General features: G+C 42.5%; 1 protein-coding gene across 3 annotated transcripts in view; it reads right to left on the minus strand.

The window, feature by feature from the left end:
* Window positions 1-17,460, minus strand: part of Wasf3 (WASP family member 3) — a 93,545-nt gene extending 76,085 nt beyond the window's left edge. For all 3 annotated transcript variants that reach the window (XM_048418358.3, XM_048418339.3, XM_048418344.3), the window contains exon 1: window positions 17,372-17,460. The gene's annotated coding sequence lies outside the window, so the exon portion shown is untranslated. The remainder of the gene's footprint in view (window positions 1-17,371) is intronic.
* Between the last annotated feature and the right edge of the window lie 3,276 nt (window positions 17,461-20,736).

Consider the following 20,736-nt stretch of genomic DNA (forward strand, 5'->3'; position numbering starts at 1 on the left):
GGGTTTCTCTGTGCATCCCTGGTTGTCCTAGAACTAGCTCCATAGACCAGGCTGGCCTCAAACTCACAGAAATCCACATGCCTCTGCCTCCCGAGTACTGGGATTAAAGGTATGCACTACCACTACCCAGCCTACAGTTATTATTTTTTAAGTTAGGATGGGTCCTCCCAATTATTTTATTTTATTTTATGTGCATGGGTACCATGTGCATGCATTGGCCATGAAGTCAGAAAAGGGGACCAGATCCCGGGACTGGAGTCAGAGCCATTTATAAACTGCTGAGAACGGAACCCAGGTCCTTTGCCAGAGCAGCCAAAACTCTTAACTGCTGAGCTATCTCCAGCCCTATAAGCCTCCTAATTTTGATACTGCAGTAGTCCCAACAGATGTGATATTGAGTCGAGAGTATGCAGATTGTTCAGCACCCTCCTTGAACTATGAGCCTGCAATTGTTTCAAAATAAAAAATTAAAAATAAGCCGGGTGTTGGTGGCGCACGCCTTTAATCCCAGCACTTGGGAGGCAGAGGCAGGCGAATCTCTGTGAGTTTGAGGCCAGCCTGGTGTACAAGAGCTAGTTCCAGGACAGGCTCCAAAGCTACAGAGAAACCCTGTCTCAAAAAAAAAAAAAAAAAAAAAGGTTAAAAATAAATTGTAATTAGCTATGCCTGTAATTAGCTATTTTCTTTTTCCTTTTTTTAAATTTTTATTTATTTATTTATTTATTAAAATTTTTCACCTCCTCCCTGCCTCCCTCCCCCTCCTCACCTCCCCCTCCCTCTCCAGTCCTAAGAGCAGTCAGGGTTCCCTGCCCTGTGGGAAGTCCAAGGTCCTCCCTCCTTCATCCAAGTCTATAAAGGTGAGCATTCAAACAAACCAGGCTCCCACAAAGTCAGTCCACGCAGAAGAATCAAAATCCAGTGCCATTGTCCTTGGCTTCTCAGTCAGCCTTCATTGCCAGCCACATTCAGAGTGTCCATTTTTATCACATGCTCCATCAGTCCCAGTCCAGCTGGCCTTGGTGAGCTCCCATTAGATCAGTCCCACCATCTCAGTGGGTGGATGCACCCTTTGTGGTCCTGACTTCCTTGCTCATGTTCACCCTCCTTCTGCTCCTCATTTGGACCTTGGGAGCTAAGTCCAGTACTCCAATGTGGGTGTCTGTCTCTATCCCCATCCATCGCCAGATGAAGGTTCTATGGTGATATGCAAGAGGAAAAGGCAGGAGTGTCTCAAGTTCAAGGCCAGCCTGGGCAATTTAGTGAGATTTGTCTCAAAATAAAAAAGCTTAAAATAGGAATTGAGTGGCTTGGGTAAAAGTATTTGGTATGTAAGTCTGACAACCTGAGTTCAATTTCCAGATCTGGATCCCACAGTAAAAGACGAAACTCACTCCTGAAATTTGTCCTCGACCCCCGCCACATACACACATACACACACACAACCAGGTCATGCAACACTCACACACACGCACATCATGCACACAAAAATAATCAATGAATTTTATATTTAAAGGAGGGAAGATGGATATATCTTGGTAGTACAGAGCTTGCCTGGGATGCACAGGGTCCAACATCCAATGTTCAATATTAGTAAGTAAATAAATATTAATCTCATTTCTATATAACAGCAAACCCCCAAGAAGAAAATGAAAATATGTAGATGATCCTTCTGTGTGTTTGGGAACCTGTCTTACATCTTTCTTGAAACAGCACAGACAACGATTAGCAACAGCAGCATGTATCTCCATACCACACTAGGCCAGTCATGTTCCTTGACACACAGGAATCACCTGATTAACACCCCAAAACCTCAGATCCCATGTAGTGCTCCAGAGGGGATCACAATTCAGAGACTAGATCCCAGAAGTTAGGATTTTGGAAATCCCAAAGGTAAACCATCCCTATAGGAAGTAGTACCTTTCAGACATGTGTCCCAGGACCATCTTATGGCACCGAACCTCAACAGATGCTAAGAAGAGGAGTGTTGGATAGCTTTATGTCAACTTGACACAAGCCAGAGTCATCTAAGAGATGGGAAGCTCAATTAAGAAACTGTCTCTCTAAAAGGCTGCTCCAGAGGCAAGCCTGTAGAGCATTTTCTTAATTAGTAATTCATGGGGGAAATCCCAGTTCATTGTGGGTTGCTGGGCAAGTGGTCCTGGGTTCTATAAGAAAGCAAGCTGAGCAAGCCATGGGGAGCAAGCCAGTAAGCAGCACCCTCCATGGGCTCTGCATCAGCTCCTGCCTCCAGGTTCCTGCTCTGCTTGAGTTCCTGTTCTGACTTTCTTCAGTGATGAACAGTGATAAGTGTAAGAAAAAAAAAACCAACCTTTTCTTACCCATCTTGAATGCTTTGAATCAATAAAATAAACACATAAAATTATAGAAAACTGAACATTAAATTCAATGCCCAAAGGCATCAAGGAGAGTTCAAATGTCAGTTTAATAAAAAATTATTGAAGAAATGTTTTTTGAAAAGAAGGGAAAGAAGGAAGGGAGCGTGGTTTAAATGGGAGAATGAACTATGAAGTGTCAGGAAGAAAAGAATAAGACACTGGGAATGACAGTCAGTGTCGGGTATAACTGGAAATACACAGACTTTCAAGTTACACATATAGAAGACTTTGAGGAAAAAAGCCCAAAACATCAAAATATTGGAATGATAAGTAAAACTTTCTGAAAATAAAGAACCTGAAATGACACATTTTAAGAGCCAAATGGGAGTGCAAAGGACAAAGAACTTTAAAGTATACCCTGGTAAACTATTAAATCTAAATCTAAGCCGGCCGGTGGTGGCGCACATCTTTAATCCCAGCACTTGGGAGGCAGAGGCAGGAGGATCTCTGAGAGTTCAAGGCCAGGCTGGTCTACAGAGTGAGTTTCAGGACAGTAAGGGTTATACAGAGAAACCCTGTCTTGAAAAAATATTTTAAAAATTCTAAATCTAATACGCTATATTTAAAGAGCACAGGGAATGTCGTCAGGGCTACAGAGAAACAGATGAAAGGGTGGAGAATGAATGCCTGCATCAGATTTAACAAAGCAAAAGCAACACGGAAATAGAAAATCATTTTAAAAAATAAAATTAAGGAAAATAAATGAAACTAAAGATAGGCAATTGAGCTTCCTTCCAGTATCAAGCCCATTTAAGTACAGACACACACATGTGAACAAGCAGAGTCAGAGAACTTACACACTATCCCTCCTGAGAGTTCCGTACACACTTCTAAAACCCAGGCTCATCACTGGGACCACACTCACAGCTGATTATCTCAATAATATGTTTTCAGTTATCCCCCACATGGTACGCAACAAAAACCATCATGAGCAAGAGGTGGCTCATTCTCTTCAACAGGTGCATCAGAGCCGGAAGTCTCTCAGACTGAGGGGTTACTCAAGCAACCTGAGGAAAAGGAGAGTGAAGAAGTGGACACTTTGTGTATTTAGTTGTAGCATGAAGGAGAAACAAGACTGGGGCATGAGGCAGAAGAGACGGCTCAGTGGTTAAGAGCACTGTTGCTCTTCCAGAGAACCCAGGCTGGGTTTCCAGAACCAACATGGCAGCCCAAAACTCCATAGACCAGCTCCAGGGGATTCAATGCCCTCTTATGGCCTCCACAGGCACTGAATGCAGGTAGTGTGCATACATATATGGAGGCAAACACTCATATATATGAAATAAAAATACATTAATTAATGGCAGTTAAACCTTCTATGCCGTTAATATGTAGAATACCACCAAGATATTGAGAGGTAAGGGGAAAGAGAGGAGAACACAGTGAGGTCACTAAGACGATGCAGGTAATAGGCAAGAAGAAAAGGATGCTAGTCAAAACAGGCAGGCTAAAATGAGCAAGACATTAAGGCATTTCTGAGGTTGCTATTTCAAAGGTAATCACTAGAATAAGAAAGTCTTTCCTGACATCCAAAGAATTTAATCAATGAAACAAATCTAACAATGAATAAGTAAATAAAGTGAACTGAAATATAGACATAATTGTAACAGTGACAGAACCGAAAAATAAACACAGCTATTATAAAGCAATTAATGTAAATGATCCTAACTTGCCTATTGAATGAAAAATGTTTCAAAACATTTTCAAAGAGCAAAGTTTAACTATTTTGGTTATATGAGTCATGTTTGAAATACAGAATAATTATGCATTTATAGGATGTTCAAATGCATACTCAAAAGGTTGAAGAGTAGACAAGAAATTATTAGATAAATGGAAATACTGTGTTTTAATAATATTAGATAAAATAAAACTGAAGACAAAACTACTGACATAGATAATGACTACTTAAAGACTGAAAGTCTTACATGCTTCCAATGAAAGAAAATCTAATGACTCATGTGAACCAAATAACACATAAGAAACAGAAAGATTGAAGAAACACCATCAAGGGGTCATACCAGGAATGTAACAATGTTTCACTATTAGCACTGTGGCAAGATAATTCACCAAACTAATAAACAGCAAGAGAAGAATTATATTGTTACCTCCAGAGAGGGTGAAGAAGCTTTTGATAGAATTCAACACCCACTCACAATCACAACAGCAACAAAAATCTCTTGAGGCAGGAGAGGTAAGTTCAGCGGTTAAAGAGTGTATAGTGATCTTCCAGAGGGCCTCGGATAGGTTCCCAGCACTCACACTGGGAGGATCACACCGCTATAATTCCAACTCCAGAGGATTTGGTACCCTCTTCTGGCCTTCACAGGAACCTGCATTCACATGTACTTACCTAATGTATGCATTGATGGCTAAGAATGTTACACTGAGTACAACTTTAGCTGCACCTCAAGTCCTTCCATAGAGTATTTTCATATTGATTCTAATCAAAATATTTCTAAAATGTGATCATTCCTATTATAACATCTCTAACTATGGTTTACTTAGGGAATCATTTTCTGGACACATTTGGCTATTGACTTCTGTATAATTTGAAGAATAGGATTCTTCTTTGTTTGAATCCTCTAGCACCTGCTGGGATTTTCCTTTGCCTCAATGAGCTGGGAGCTTGTGTAAATGTCTGCGTGAACTTTAAAGAATGTGTATTCATAGCTTTTAGAAGCAACATCTGGGCATGTCAGAGAAATGTATTAATTGTGTCATTCAAATCCTTATGAAATTTAGTTCCAACTGCTGCAGAAAATGTGTTTATTTAAAAAAAATCCTACAAGTTGTGGCTTTAGGTTTCAATTTAAACCTAACCTATCAAAACTAGAAATATTTCTAATTATGTAGACTCTCTGTTATAGAGTAGCAAAGTAAATTACCTCCCCCACAATTATTTTTTTTAAAAAAAATCACATTTTTTTCAACTACTCATTATCCAAAATGGCTTAATGTCACCTGCCTGAAAAATAAAGTAATTTCTTTAGGCATCATCCCAAGTTTAATTGGGTCATATCCATAACTCTGGGGAGCACAGCAATTTGTTTAATTACACAGAGGTACATTTTGCAACTAATTCATATTGCTGCGTACACATGAAGACAGCAACTCTCCACAAGACACTCTCGACAGATTACTGACTTTTTATAACTCAGGGAAACTATTTTCCCCAAATTAAAATTACCATGGCCCTGCTCTGCAGCAAAAAAAAAAAAAAAAAAAAAAAAAAAAAAGGCAAATGTCACTCCCCTCTTCAGTGCCCACAGGCTGTCCTTCTGGACTGAGAAAGGGCTTAGAATCATTCCTGCTCACAGGACAGACAGCCACCCCTGCCATGGCCATCTGATCTAAAAGTCAAACTACCTGGACTCTAGCAGAGACCCTCACAATCCAGACGAGAGCCTGGGTTGGGTGAAATGCTCGTGTACAACCAGTCCTTCCAAGAACCTCAGAAGTTCTCTCTCACCGGCGAGAGTGCAGAGTACAGATCCCATAAGAACAATACAAAGCTGATCCTGAGACTGGGGGCAAGAGTTCTGGCTGTAAAGTGTCACACACTAAATATTCCATCCTTTGCAGCTTGCACACTTGCCATTGCCACCACGGACCTCGGCTCCACCCTCCCCAGCTGCCCTAAGGCAGTCACACACCACACAGAAATGGTATGGCTGTGTGCCAGCACAATCCTACAAAATCAGATAACAAGCCGGGCTTGGCTCCCAGGATGCAGCTTGCCAACTGTCCTAGCTCACGTTCTGATGATGTGATAAAATATTCTTACCAAAAGCAACTCGGGGAGGAAATTGTTTATTTCCCTTACACTCTCAATCATCATCCATTATGGAGGAAGCCAGGAAAGAAACCTGGAGACAGACACTGAAGCAAAAGCCTTGGAGTAACACTGCTGACTTGATTGCTCCCCCATGGCTTGCTCAGCCTGGCACCCAGGCTTGCCTGGCTAGGGGTGGCCCGGCCCACAGCAGACTGGGTCATCCTACATCAGTCATTAATCAAGAAAATGGCCTACAACCTACAGGTCAATCTGAAAGAGGCAATTTTTCAGTTGAGGTTCACTCTTCCCAGATAACTTTAGATTGTGTCAAGTTGACAAAAAAAAAAAAAAAAAGACAGAAAACTAATGGGTGCACCAACATCTGCTGCAGCACACAGGAAGCAGAACACTCCAGATAAATGAAACAACCCTCTTTGGTCTCTAAATCGACCTTTAATATACAGCACAAAATACTGTGCCCTGCCCCCATGCTGAGAAACAGTCACACAAATCCTATAGCCATCTTACACTCTCTCTCTCTCTCTCTCTCTCTCTCTCTCTCTCTCTCTCTCTCTCCATTTAAACTATGTTTCTGAATGGGAGCTTGAAGGATATGCAATGTGAAATCAAGGATTTATTAAGGAAACTGGTGTGCTCTTTATGAATAGTCAAACTACAGCATAGAGCTGAGTTGGAGTGCCCTCACTAAGGATACAAACTACCACTCTTAGCCCTGGGCTGACTGACATCATCTCTTCTGTGGGGATTCCTAGCTACATTACATTTTCTAGCCTACGAAATCAGGACAAATAAGGTTGAACCCTAGCACAGCCAGAAGTTTGAGACTGGGTCTTATTTTCTCCCTAGCTACCAGCTAAACCACCCAGGACCCCAGTTCCTGCAGAGATTATAATGCAAGGTGAAAAGAGGCTGCCTACGAGGGCAGCCATGCAGAAGTCCACTAGGGATTCCAGCTGTGCCAGAGACACAAGCCTCCAAACACACAGATTTCTCAGGTCAAGTCATTGAAATCTTGCAGTTACTAAAGCTGTTAGCTCTGCCATTTAAAATGCTGGCCATCAAGACTTAACCATACCGGAGGGACGGGTCTTGGCGATTCACTCTTGGTCCCCATAGATTAATGATTCTCAGAATTCACATTTAGCTCTTTATTGTTATGGGTACTTCCTGTGATCTAACTCAGATCTTCACTTAATGGAAGACAAGCAAGAAGCCGCCACCAGCTATGGCCAATAAAACCACAAGCATCTGAGACAATAAACACACCCACTTAAACACAACTAGTAACTTTCATTTACCCACAAGCAGACCTAAATTCTTTGTACAAAAAGAGAGAGCACCCTGAGTATATAAAAATGCAGAATAAGATGTTGTGTCTAAATTAAGTCTGACAGCCATTAGATATTAAAGAGCAAAACAGTAAAACCATAAACTTCCGAGTGTGTACTGGCAAAACAGAGTTAATAATAAATAGACTGAGAGTGTGGCAGCTGTGTGGCTGTCCTAACCATTTTATTGCCTGTCCTAGCTGGCTTTCCGCTGTTGTAATAAATGCCTGACCAAAAGCAAATTGGGGAGGAGGTTTATTCAGTTTACTGATTACAGCCCATCACTGAAGGAAGCTGAGGTAGGAACATGAAGAAGGACTAAAGCAAAGGCCAAGGAAGAATGCTGTGGTGCTCACTCATTTGTGATACAGATATGAATAATTTGCATTGGCGTGGATCTTGGTCTATTGATATATATTTCTGCTCTTGATTAAGGTGTTATGATTATACAGTTCATTTAAAAATGTAACGTATAATTAAGATAGATAATCATCTTTAATAGTCAAACTTGTAGTCATGTTAGGCTATTTTAGATATATAGAGATATATTTCAGTTAGATAGGGATTCTTAAAATCTTTCAGACATCTTCAGAATATGGCATTTAAAATGTTTAAAAACTTAGGACTGTTCATGACATGAGACACATCTGCTCCTGGCAGCACCAATTACTTCAAGAGGAAGATGGGCACCAAAGAGGCTCCTTATGGCATTGCTTAGCCATTTGGGCAAGAAACTGCTCTTGCCTGAATTTCTTGATGCTGTGCTATATGAACTGGACATGCAGGACCCACAGAGAAATGACTGCTGGACTTTCCTGAAGATGAGATGGTCCTTCAGGGTCCCTGCTTCATCAAAGAGTCTACAAGACATTCTGCAGGACACAGAAGAAAGTGACTGACAAACTGCCAGTATAGGCGGAACTGTCTTTCAAATTTTCTGCTTCATGAAAAAGTCTGCTGGATACTATGGGCCTGTAGGCTAAAGATGGATGCCCCAACAGTACGAAGAACTTTGGGTGACTATCCAGACAGAGAGATGTCTCTGTCAATTCTAGAGTTCTGGAATTAGTTTACAATGCCCTTCCTGTTTACTTAGGTACTATTATATCCTTCTGGAGTCTTCAATGGAGTTGAAGAAGACATAGTTATAGTTTTCCTTAGTTACGATAAAAGATAAAATATATATATAAATAGTGTAGCTGTAATTCTTACTTGATAACTGTTTTATGTAATTTTACTATGTTAAAGTTAAAACCTTCATTTTTATTTAAACAGAAAAGGAGAGGTGATATGGGATTCCTCTCTGTATGCTATGAATTCCATTGGTTAATAAAGAAACTGTCTTGGGCCTGCACAAGGCAGAACTTAGGTAGGCAGGGAAAACTAAACTGAATGCTGGGAGAAAGAAGATGGAGTCAAGAGAAGCGATGTAGCCCTGCCGGAGACAGACTCTAGAACTTTACCTGGTAAGCCACAGCCTCATGGCAATATACGGATTAATGGAGTTGGGCTAGTTTAGGATTTAAGAGTTAGCCAGAAATACACTTAAGCTATTGGCCAAACAGTATTGCAAATAATATAGATTCTGTGTGGTAATTTCAGGGCTTAGCAGCCAGGAACTAAGTAGCAGCCTCCTACTACAGGTTTGGTCCCAGGCTCATGTTCAGCTACCTTTCTTAAACAGTCCAGGCCCTACTGCCTAGGAATGGCACCGCCCAAAGTGGGCTGGGCCCTCCTCTATCAATTAGCAATCAGAAAATGCCCTACAGGTCACACTCACAGGTCAATCTCACGGAGGCAATTCCTCAGCTGAGGCTCCCTCTTCCAAAATGACACTTGGTTGTGTAAAGTTGACAGCCGGAGCTAACTATAACAGCATGTAAGCCTTCTACAATTCTTCGAGATTTGATGCTTTTGTGATTCTTTGTCTGTTTGTTTTGTTTTAAGGAAGTATAGAGCTTATGTAAGGCACAGACAGCAGAGAAGTTGTGAAAATTGTGAGTACAGATCAGGTATGAATTTATCATTATCCCTGACAAACTTTGAAACTGCTATAAACTGTTATGTAAACTTTGAAAAATAAGTAACAGCTTAATAGTCAGAATATTTCAAAGAATGATTCAACTGCAATGTAGTCTTGAGAAACGATGTTGCATTGTATAATTAAAACCAGTTGCCCGATGACTGGGGAATTGGGGGACTTCTGCAATTTCTAGTTTTAAGTTATAAAATCAAAAAGCCAGGCATGGTGGTACTATTGAGACTGGGGAGTAGAGCCAAGAGTGAAGTCCAGGTCTCATCTCACACAAGGACTGGAAAATTAGCATCCAAGAAAAAAAAAAAAAAACCCTGCTGGCAAAGAGGAAGACGGACATTTGACCCAACAAGGCCAGTGAGTAACCAACTCCGCAGGCATGACAAGGTGCAACACAACCACCTGGACCCTTGGGGTACCTCTCCCAGGAGCCTCTCCCTGCTGAGATCTGCTTCCTACTGTATCCTTGCTTAAAACATCCAAGCTTTATAATTATCAGACACGAGGCCTCTGTCCATTTCCCCTTTCTGTTCAAAGACACAAAATCCTGGAAGTCCCAGCAGCCGCCTCCAGAACTCCACACTGCTGATGCAGGGAAAGCGGGGTCCCTTCTTCAGAGTGGCAGTCTCAAGGACAGAAGAACTTTACAGCTGACACAGAAGGAAATTGGAGGATAGTTTTGTGAGAGCAGGCTTAGAGGAAGAGAGAAAGCCAGGATCTTGTTATTGTTCTTTGTTTTGTTTTTAAGTGAAGGGGTCAGAAAAGCAGAGGAAAATGGTAGATAAAGAGGGAAAACAGAAAATACTGAGTTCCAACTCAGAAAAGCAGGAAGGCTCAGCAGTGAGGAAAGGGACTCTGGGTATAAAAGTTCATCTCTAGGGACAGTAAGCTGAGTAGATGGGTAAAGGAACTTGCTACCAAGCCTGAGGAACTGCATTCAATTCCCAGAACCCATAAGGTAGAAAGAACTTCGCCAAGTTGTCTTCTTATCTAAACAGGGGGTGGGGAGGGGAAGGGAGGGCAGAGAGAGACAGAGACAGACAGAAACAGAGAGACACACACACACACACACAGAGAGAAACAGAGAGGGTGAATATAATAATAAAAATACTTTAAGCACATCTCTTACTAAAGGAGTAATTATTATGAGATCTTTAAAGTATAGCATAGCTAAAAGTATAACTGAGGGCTGTTTTGTCCATTTATATTAACATTCTCTCTCTCTCTCTCTCTCTCTCTCTCTCTCTCTCTCTCTCTCTCTCTTTCTCTCTCTGATTTTTGGAAACAGCGTTTCTCTGTGTAGCCCTGACTATTCTGGAACTCACAGAGATCCACCTGCCTCTGCCTCCCAAGTGTTGGGATTAAAGGTGCACACCACCACGGTCCAGCTCATGATATTAACTCTTAAAGTAGGATGTTCCTTGTAGTCTTATATTCTTTTGGGCAATTTAAACTATCACATATCTCCATCTAGCACGGGTCCAGGGCCAGAAGCACAACTTAGAACCTGCACTCTGACTTGGTGCGGGAGAATTGTCTGTATTCTGTCAATCATGTTTTAAATAAACACTGATTAGCCAGGCAGGAGGTATAGGTGGGAAAACCAGACAGGAAGTGGAAATGATGCAAAGAGAGCAGGAGAATTCTGGGAAGGAGGAAGCTGATTCCACCCACTCCTGCCCAGATCACTGAAGCAGCAAGATGTGAGCTGCCCTGCTGAAAAAGGTACTGAGCCACATTGCTAAGATAGATCAGAAAAATGGGTTAATCAAGATGTGAGAGTTAGCTAATAAGCAGCCAGACCTAATGGGCCAATCAGCTTTATAACTTAAAGAGATCTCAGTGTGGTTGATTTTCTCTGGGGCCTGCTGGTTGTGGGGTACCAGGCGAGGACATAAACCCCAACAAGCAGGCCCCCTCATGTTACACTGACTAAGAATCATGTAGCGATAGTTTAAAACAAATAAACAAGAAAGGCAATCTATAAAATAATCATGATTTACCAGGAGAAAACAGTTTCAGTGGACTGAACACTGCTGTCCTGACTGCTTCCTATAGCTGTGAGAAACACCATAACCAAAAGCAGTTAAGGGAGAAAAGGATTTATTTGGCTCATCCATCCTGATCAAAGCCTATCACTGGCTTGCTCTCCACAGCTTGCTCAGACTGCCTTCGTATAGGACCCCAGACCACCAGCCTAGGGGTGACACCACCCACAAGGGGCTGGGCCCTACCACATCAACCACTAGTCAGGAAAACGTCCCACAGACACTCTCATAGACCAACCTGATAGAGGCAATTCCTCAGTTAAGGTTCCCTTTTCTCAGGTGACTCGACCTGGGTCAAGTTGACAAACACTAACCAGTGTAACTTCTAATCCAAAGACCAAAACTTTAACTAACAGGATGGCTCAGTGGGTAAAAGCTCTTGTTGTCTGACTCCATGTTCGAAGAAAAAGACAACTCCTGAAATGTGACCTTTGACCACACACATGCCAAGGCACACACAGGCACACAGACACAAACCCATACACATAACAAAATAAAAATTTAAAAACCAAAACTTCATAAGCTCTGACATATGACACAAGTAGAAAAATCCCCACCACAAAATATTTTATGCAAAAATACATTATAAACATTGTGCAAGATTAACTTGAGGCCATGTGTATGATATACACAAAACACTCATGAATTCTGTGTTTGTACTTGGATCCCATACCCATGATACTTCATTATGTTTATGCAGAAACTTCCAGCATCCAAAGCACTTCTGATCCTGGGAACTCCAGATGAAGGATACTTAAACAGGAGCTTGATCACGTCAAGCAACTGGTTGACTACAATGGTACCTACAACACAGGCATCCAAACATGAGAACTGACTGCTAAAGTTGAGACGTCAGCACTCCACGGTCTGGTTTAGAGTTTTGACTGCCAGAGAAATGAGCCAGGGAGATGGTTAGATGAGAGGCGAGGCCTGGTGGGACATTCCAAGGCACAGGGGCTGTGGTACTAAAGGACCTCGGTTTTCTCTTCCCACACTTACTCTGGCCTTGAAGCCCTGAGTCGCTTATATTATGATGTGATATCTTGTCATATTCCTAAAGGCAAAAGAGGGCCAACGGATCACAGTCTAAAACACTGAACCAAAACAAACCTTAGCCACTCTGTAAGCGGGTTATGGTGGACATTTGTTACCATAACAGGCTAAAATGACGAGCACACTGAAAAGAAAGGAAACTGGACAATTACATGGCAAAAGAGTCAATATATACATATAAATATAATAAAAACCATCAAATTACATGGTAAAAGAGTCAATATACACATGTAAATATATATAATAAATAAATGTAAAATTACATAGTAAAAGAGCCTATATATAATACATATTTACTCACATTTATATATAAAATATGTAATACAACAGAAGACACTTTTGACCAATTTCAGCACCACTGCTCCATTAATCTGGTGGTAGAGAGGACCCTAAAAACATGTCCCAGGAAAAGTTTCAAAAAAAATACTAAGTGGGGGCTAGGCCTGGTGATATAGGCTAGTAATTGCAGCTATTTATCCCAGCTATTCAAGAGAGTGAGGCAAGAGAATCCTAGGATTCACTTGAGCAGCCTGGGTAACTCAGTAAAACCTGTCTCAAAACAAGAAACCTTTAAGAGGACTCGGTGGTGGATGGCATACCTAGCATGGCCAGGGCATAGGTTTAATGGTCTGTACCACCCAGAAAAGGTAAAACACAAAGTTGAAAATCATCCCGGATGCTGAGAGCAGAACCAAGGTGTAAAAGCTTGAGCTGGAAGATGAGAGTGTGCCCTAGGATATTTGAAGCATCTAGAACTGAAATAAAAAGTTATTTAAAAAGCATCCTCAGGAAAAAAAAAAAAAAAGAAAAAAATAGAAGAAAGAGAAAAACGAAACAAGGTGGTAACCTCCAAGAGCGGGCATGAGTCCAGGGAAAGGCGAAGGAAGAAGCGACTGAAATGTGAGCATGGAGAAGTCACTCTATCTAGGGCTGTCTGCCAGCCTAGGAGCACGGGCTCTGGAACAGCTGGCCTTGAGGCAAGTGCAGAGACATAACTCAGAGAGGGTACTCATTCATCAAAGAAAAAGACCGAAGGAAAAAAAGGAGGGATACTCCCCATTTGAGGACAACATGACCTCACAGGGAACCCAAAGACAGACTAGCCCAAGCTGGAATCCATTCAAATAAAGATTACCTATTCTTAAAATTCCATGTCTTGAGAATGAAGAAAAAATATATATCCTGTACCAGATGCCCCTCTCTAGTGCCCATCTGGAAGAAAGAATTTCTACTCTTCTCTCTTCCTGGAGTTTTAGGAGCCCAACTACACTGACTGGCTCCTCTCTCCTCCCTTTATTTCTTAATCCACAGCAAAAAGGTTTGGGAGACCACTAGGGAGACTATGGCACCCTTAGGCCAAAGCCAACAGTTACCTTGAAATCCCTATTGAAGAGGGACCTTTCTTCAATACCTCCCATCCAAGTTCTTTATACTAACTCAGAGCCTTCCAGGTAAAGCCAAAATCAACAAGGTCACCCTTCACCCCCACTCCCTGCATCCATCCTTCACCCCCACTCCCTACATTCACCCTTTACCATTATCACCGAAGTTCTAGAACAAGGCAGTCTACACTCTAGATTTCCACCCACTGTGAACCCTGGTGCACACCGGCCTTAGGACTCTTACCACTAGGTGTCATTGCCGGCAGAGGCTCCCTTGGAAACCATGACCCTTCTTGCTTCTCAAGCACCTCACACCTATCTTTCAAATGCAGAGTTCCTCAAATCTTATGCCACTTACCACTGTTCTTACACTCCAGAACAACCTATCCCACAACAGCTGAGACTTAGCCGGGACTAGCGTAACCCACCATCTCCTCATCGCTAGCAGCAGACACGGCTGCCCCATCTAAGCCTAGAAACCCTGGGTTGCCAATCAAGTCACAAACCACCAAGGGCAACAGAGTACTGCCCTAAAAAGCTATCATCCAGCTAGCCTGAATCACAAACAGTTACCCAATCAATGATGAAGTTCCAGCAATTCTACCTCCTCAAATTTCCCTCCTCCCAGCCCTCCCTCTTCCAGTTCATTTCCTTGCTGGTCTGGGCGGCCAGGAAACAAACAAGCGACCAAGTGGCTCTCTCCTTCTACAGACATCTATCTGCCCTGTTGATCAGTATATTTCTACCATGCATGACAAACCCTAAAGTATCCTGAAGGTTGAAGAGAAGTAAATGAATATGTTAGGTCATTCATGAAGCTTGTCCATCATAATGCTGACCACAACCCACTGTCAGTCAGGATAGGGTATGAAGATCTGAAAATCTCATATCTCTCGCTTCTGCAACCCCAGTGGATAAGATAGTTCTTGGTACTGAGTAGACACTCACCTAGATAGAAAAGGCCACTTGGGGAAAAAAAAACTCAAATCTGGGGGCTGGAGAGATGGTTCTGCGGATAGGGGCACTTGCTGCTCTTCCAGAAGACTCAGGTTCAGTTCACAGGGCCCACATGTGGGCTCAAAACCATCTATAACTCCAGTTCCAGGGAATCTTATGCTCTCTTCTGGCCTCCATGTGCACACTGCATAGACATATTTGCAGGCAAAACACCCATAAACAATTAATTAATTTCTAAAGAATCTGGAAAGACATACCCCATAGTATTACGTTTGGTTAGCCCTGAAGAAACAGCAACAGTGCAGACACAAGGCGGGAAGGGTAGAAACTGATACTCTTTATTCCATACATCTCTATGTCGACATTAAATTTTTTCCAATGTACATGTGGTTCCAAATGCCAAAAAGTACGTTAGGAACAATGCCTAAGTACAATATAATGCTCTGAGGACCGTGTTCATTCTGGGAAGCCAGCAGCTCAGTGGGTGAGTGTTTGTTGCACATATATGAGGACCCGGGTTTGGTTAAGCACCCCTATAAAAAGCCAGGTATAGTTGTGCATCTATAACCCGGCACTGGGGAGCAAGGGGAGACAGAGACAAGGGGATTACAGGGGTGCATTTCAGAAAAACCGAGAGCCTGAAGTTTAGTGAGACTGTGCCTCAAGAAAGTCAAAGATCGACAGAGGACCCACATACACATACACATACACACATATGAGCACACATACATACATATGTACACTGGACACACAAAGCCTGAATTTAAACAAGCACTTAAAATCAGTTAATTAACTTTTAAAGAATTGAGAAGGTGAGAAATTTGAAGTCTGTACAGCAATTTAGAGACACACTCCCAAGGGAAAAGCACAACCTACTTTCTTCAAAGGGTATTTCTAGAGTCAGAAATCCAGTGGAGCGTAGTACAGACAAGTCTTTTCATATGTATTGAACGAAGTTGTTTTCATCCAAGCAACCCAATAACCAATAAAAACTGCCTGTCAACATATAAGTCTCTACGAAAACTGTAAAGTATGTCTACACATACTGATGATGGACCAAGTTGAAGCAGGGGCTGTTCATGTTGGCATAACCACCTAGCAAAATTCGTTCCGGCTTTATTTTCAGAATTTTTGAAATGACCAGCATCCATCAGTAAGAATGAGATTACAAATTTTAAGCAAACCGATCAAGCAATGCTCTAAAGCAGCTTCCCTTGGAAAACTGCGCAAACGTGATGTTTGTGCATGGCTCTAGAACAAAATCCTTTCCCCTGTTGGAAGGGACGCAACACAAATACCAGTCCAAGCAAAGTCTCCTTTACAATCCAGGGAGCTCTGAACATCTAAAACAACAGAACTTTCTTAAAAATCAACTCTAACGATCTTTTAAATTCAGAAAATTGAGCGCTGCAAGGCAACTGTTAGAACCCTGGGAGAAGGAAGCTGAGAGGATGCGATCTTTAACTGCCTTTGGGAAAGGTCAAACCTGCTCTCTCTGGTTTAGCCTCTCAAGGAGATGAAAGAACTGGCTGAAAAGATCCACTGACGGCATTGTCTCGCTGCTTGAATAGGAAAGTTTGGTAAAGCATGCACAAAAACAGCCGGTGCTCAGGAGAATTTGCCCTGGACAAGACAGAGAAACCAGCCAAGTATATAAAACTCGGGTTGCTGTAGACTCGCAGGTATTTTCACAGTTTTTGGACAAGCCAAACTTTCAAAATGTAAAACATTTCAAATGACCAGTCTCTCCCCTTACAAAAACGTGGATTCTTAATATTAAAAGTCAAAATATCATGTCTCACTAGGCATTTGAATTTAAGAGCTTCGACGCCAAATAAAAAAGACCCTTTCTAACCTTCGGCTTTCAAAAACTCAAAAAAAAAAAAAAATCCCTGCTAGAAGGCAATCACCATATTAAAACCAAACCCTAAATGATAACGAATTTTTTATTCCACTCAACAACAGCTAGGAAGATGACAGGCTCCCTTTAATCCCAGGCCTATCGCATAGTTTCTCAATAATTAAGAACTCTGCTCTCCACTGCAGAGAGGCCAAACCAAGAGGGAAAACCGGCATTTCCTGGGAAGTACCAAACCCAGAGGGTGGAAATGATGTTCAGTCCGGGAAGCTGCGCCGTTGACCAGGCCGGGAGCAGCCGAAGCCACGGTGCACGCGGCCCGCAGGACCCCGGCGCAGGCCAGGCCGCACGCGGGACGGGAGCTATCGGGATGAAGGATGCGCAGAGAGGATGCGGCGCCACCTGCGGCCGGGAGGGACCAAGGCAGGTCCGCAGCCCGAGCGCGGCGCCCCCGGAATCCCGCCCCAAGTCCCCCGGAGGTCGGCCAGGAGCCTGGGAAGGACGACAGCCGCACTCACCACGCCGCGATCCCGGATCCATCGTCCCGCCGCCTGCACCGCAGCGAACAGCGGCGACAGACGCCGCCCCCGGCCCGGCACCGCGCGGCCACGCCCCCTTCGCGGCCAGGGGGCTGGATTGGCGAGCGCTGAGGCCAATGGTGAGCGGTCAGGAGCTGGCCGCGTAGGCGCTGCGGGGGCGGGGCGCTGCGGAGGAGGCGGTGCCTCCTCGGGCCTCCTCCTCCTCCAAGGTGGGGGAACCAGGATACCTGGGTATCCCTCTGCTTGCAGACCCTTTGAGTCACCACCTGTAGCCTAACCTTCACCCGTGTCTTGAGTGCTTCGGACCCAGGTTGTGTTACCCACCTGTAAGTCCTCAGACACCGTGCAGGGTTGAGCATTCACCCAAGCCTGAGAGGATTATAGCCCTGTCATCAGTTGGCATTAAGCCCCCGCTCAGTCAGATCTGTTCAGAACCCTCCCATCTTTTTCATCTACAGATTCCTCTTCCCTGTCTTCACCCATTCCCAAATCCTACTCCCCCCACCTATGAGGAAAGTCACACTGCCTATTAAATAGGATAGTCTTGAACTATCAACTTATCCTGATCTCGGGTGATGTCAGATAACTGAAGCGAAAATAGACAAGACAGGGAGAAAAGAAAATAAAAGAGAAGGCAGTATGCTTTCCGAGGTTCCAAAGCAAATGAGCTTTACAAACAGAAATATCACACATGTCTTCTGTTTTTATTTACAATTCATATTACAAAATGGAAACAGTTTTATACAGAGAGAGAGAGAGAGAGAGAGAGAGAGAGAGAGAGAGAGAGAGAGAACCAATTGAATCCCAATAAAGAGCTCAAGAAAAACTGATTCAGGTTGTCGTTAAGGCATGTGACCAATCAGCCACTAGTAAATACCTGTTGATAGAGATGTCAGCAGAGTTCACGCCGTCACAAAGACAGTAAAAAAAAAAAAAAAAAAATGCACTATTCACAAAATCTACATTGCTTTCAAAGCATTTTAAAAACTCTATCCCCAGTTTCCATAACATAGCAATGTGGAATATGCAGGTAAATAAGATTTTAGTTCCTCTGTAGTCTAAACATTGGCACTGGGATGATAAATTTATGCCCAGCCCAGAGAAGAATTGACATTCAGACTAAAATTGTCTTTTCTCCTTTTCATCTACTCTTACCCAGGGGAATGGCTGCCATGTGTATATTTAGGCCATTGATCAAGAACTCAAAACTCTGGAGGTATATGATACCCAGAATGTCTTTCTTGTGGTTGCTCGTTACATTTCCCCCAGTTCTCCTTCTTCAGTAACCCTTGCTTTATCTAAGCTGCCTCTGGACTCACTTTGAATACACCGTGCTCCCTAACTGCCTGGTTCTGAAATGTTGGCATTTGCTACATCCACATCACTAGAGCTCAGCTTCCCAGGGAAGACCTCACTTTATTCTCTGCTCCCATCCAGTGGGATACCTTATACTGTCGGACTGAGCATGTAGTGCATATCACTTACCGTTCGCATCATGTCCACAGCATACTGAAAGTATTTCAGCTTCACTACATCTCTAAACAAGAAGCCTGGAGCAAGCACTAGCACTCCTGCAGCATCTCCAGGGAATCACTAGCGACTTTTTAGAGTCACTAGTAATGTGTCCCTTGTCATGTGACGTTTGCCGTCATCTTCACAAGATGGGTCCTCTAGACATTGCTTCACATTCAGGGAAATGGTAGATGGACAGACATAGGGCAAAAGATCAGTGATTTCCATGCCAGCGGGGTTCTACTCCTTTTAACAGTCTTTCCAGGAAGTCCCACCAGACCCATGGCTACAAAGGAGTCAAAAGTGTTATGTATTTGAAGACAGAAAGACCTCCAGTTTCTGTTAGTAGAAGAGAAAAAGTATGCAGAACCTATGTACAGCCAGTACCTGCCAAAGTTGCTAAATAAGTGAATTCATGACTGAGTCTCCCATTGGACTTACTCATGAAAAGACCCATGTTACAAAAAAACTGCTGAAATCTCTGTAAGAAAACAATGTACGGGGTTAAAAAATGAGCAATATATCTGAACAAACCTTTTGTCAACGTGGGCATGGGAAAATATGGGGATCGAATAGGCATAGGCTCCCCCCCAAATATGCCATTAGGGAGTTATAAATAAAAACACAAATTAAATAGCACAGCATACATACTGGATTGACTGAAATCCAAAATTGCAGCAAGGCCAAATGTTGGCAAGGACACAGAGCCACAGGGCTGCTCATTCACTGCTGGTGGGAATGCAAAATGGAACTGCCACTTTGGGGGACAATTTGGCAGTTTCATACAAGGCAAAGACTAATTTTTCCATAGGATCCAGCAAACATGTTTTTAGAAATTTATTCAATGGAATTAAAATTTATACAAATGCACATAAAAGTCACACCTTGGGCTGGAGAGATGGCTTGATGGTTAAGAGCACTTGCTGCTCTTGCAGAAGACAGGGGATTAGTTCCCAGCACCCATACAGCAGCTCACAAGCATCTGTAACTCCAACTCCAGGAGATCAGATACCCTCTCCTGGCTGCTATAGGAACTGTATGCACATGGTACACGTATGTACAGTCAGTCATACACACATACTCATAAAATAAAAACAAATCATTTTTAAAATCTTAAAACATATGTTTAAATGTTTAATCATAATCACTAAATACTGAAAGAAACTAAAATATCCTTGTTTGGAAAGTAGCCAATGGTGTGTCCTTGTAATGGAATATTATTCCACAAGAAGAAAAAGTGACCAATGGCACCACAAAAAAAAATAATAAAACCACTCACACTTAAATAAGAGAAGCCAGTTGGGAAAAAGAGAAAAGAAAACCTATGTTTTACATGATTCTGAAAATGTGACATTCTGAAAAAGTTAAAAATAGGGAGAGCATAAGCTCAGTAGTTGCCAGGGGTCAGGGGAAGTAGAAAAGCAAAGACTAAATAGATCCAGCTCAGACCATTTGGACAAAGTAGTTACACTGGAGGTGACACCACAGTGGTCATATGCACATCACACATTTGTCCAGACCCAGTTAAACTTTGGGCTCTCTTTAAACGGCATCTACGTGGGCCTGCCAATTGTAACAAGTGGGCCACACTAATATGTTTATAATCAAAACCTAGGAGGAGAGAGTGAGTGCCTGAAAATGGGTGCACTTACCTACTCAACTATTTTGTAAATCCAGATTTTTTTTTAATCGTTGACAATGGCAAACCATAGAAACTGTAATGAACACGATGAAGACAAACTTTCATCTTCTTAGGTCATCTTTGCCTTATCAAAGTCACAAATGACATTCAAGTTCTTCCTCACATAGATAATAACTTCTTAAATGACTTT

The sequence above is a fragment of the Myodes glareolus genome, chromosome 2 (assembly GCF_982192425.1).
Source record: "Myodes glareolus chromosome 2, mMyoGla1.1, whole genome shotgun sequence".
Taxonomy (NCBI): domain Eukaryota; kingdom Metazoa; phylum Chordata; class Mammalia; order Rodentia; family Cricetidae; genus Myodes; species Myodes glareolus.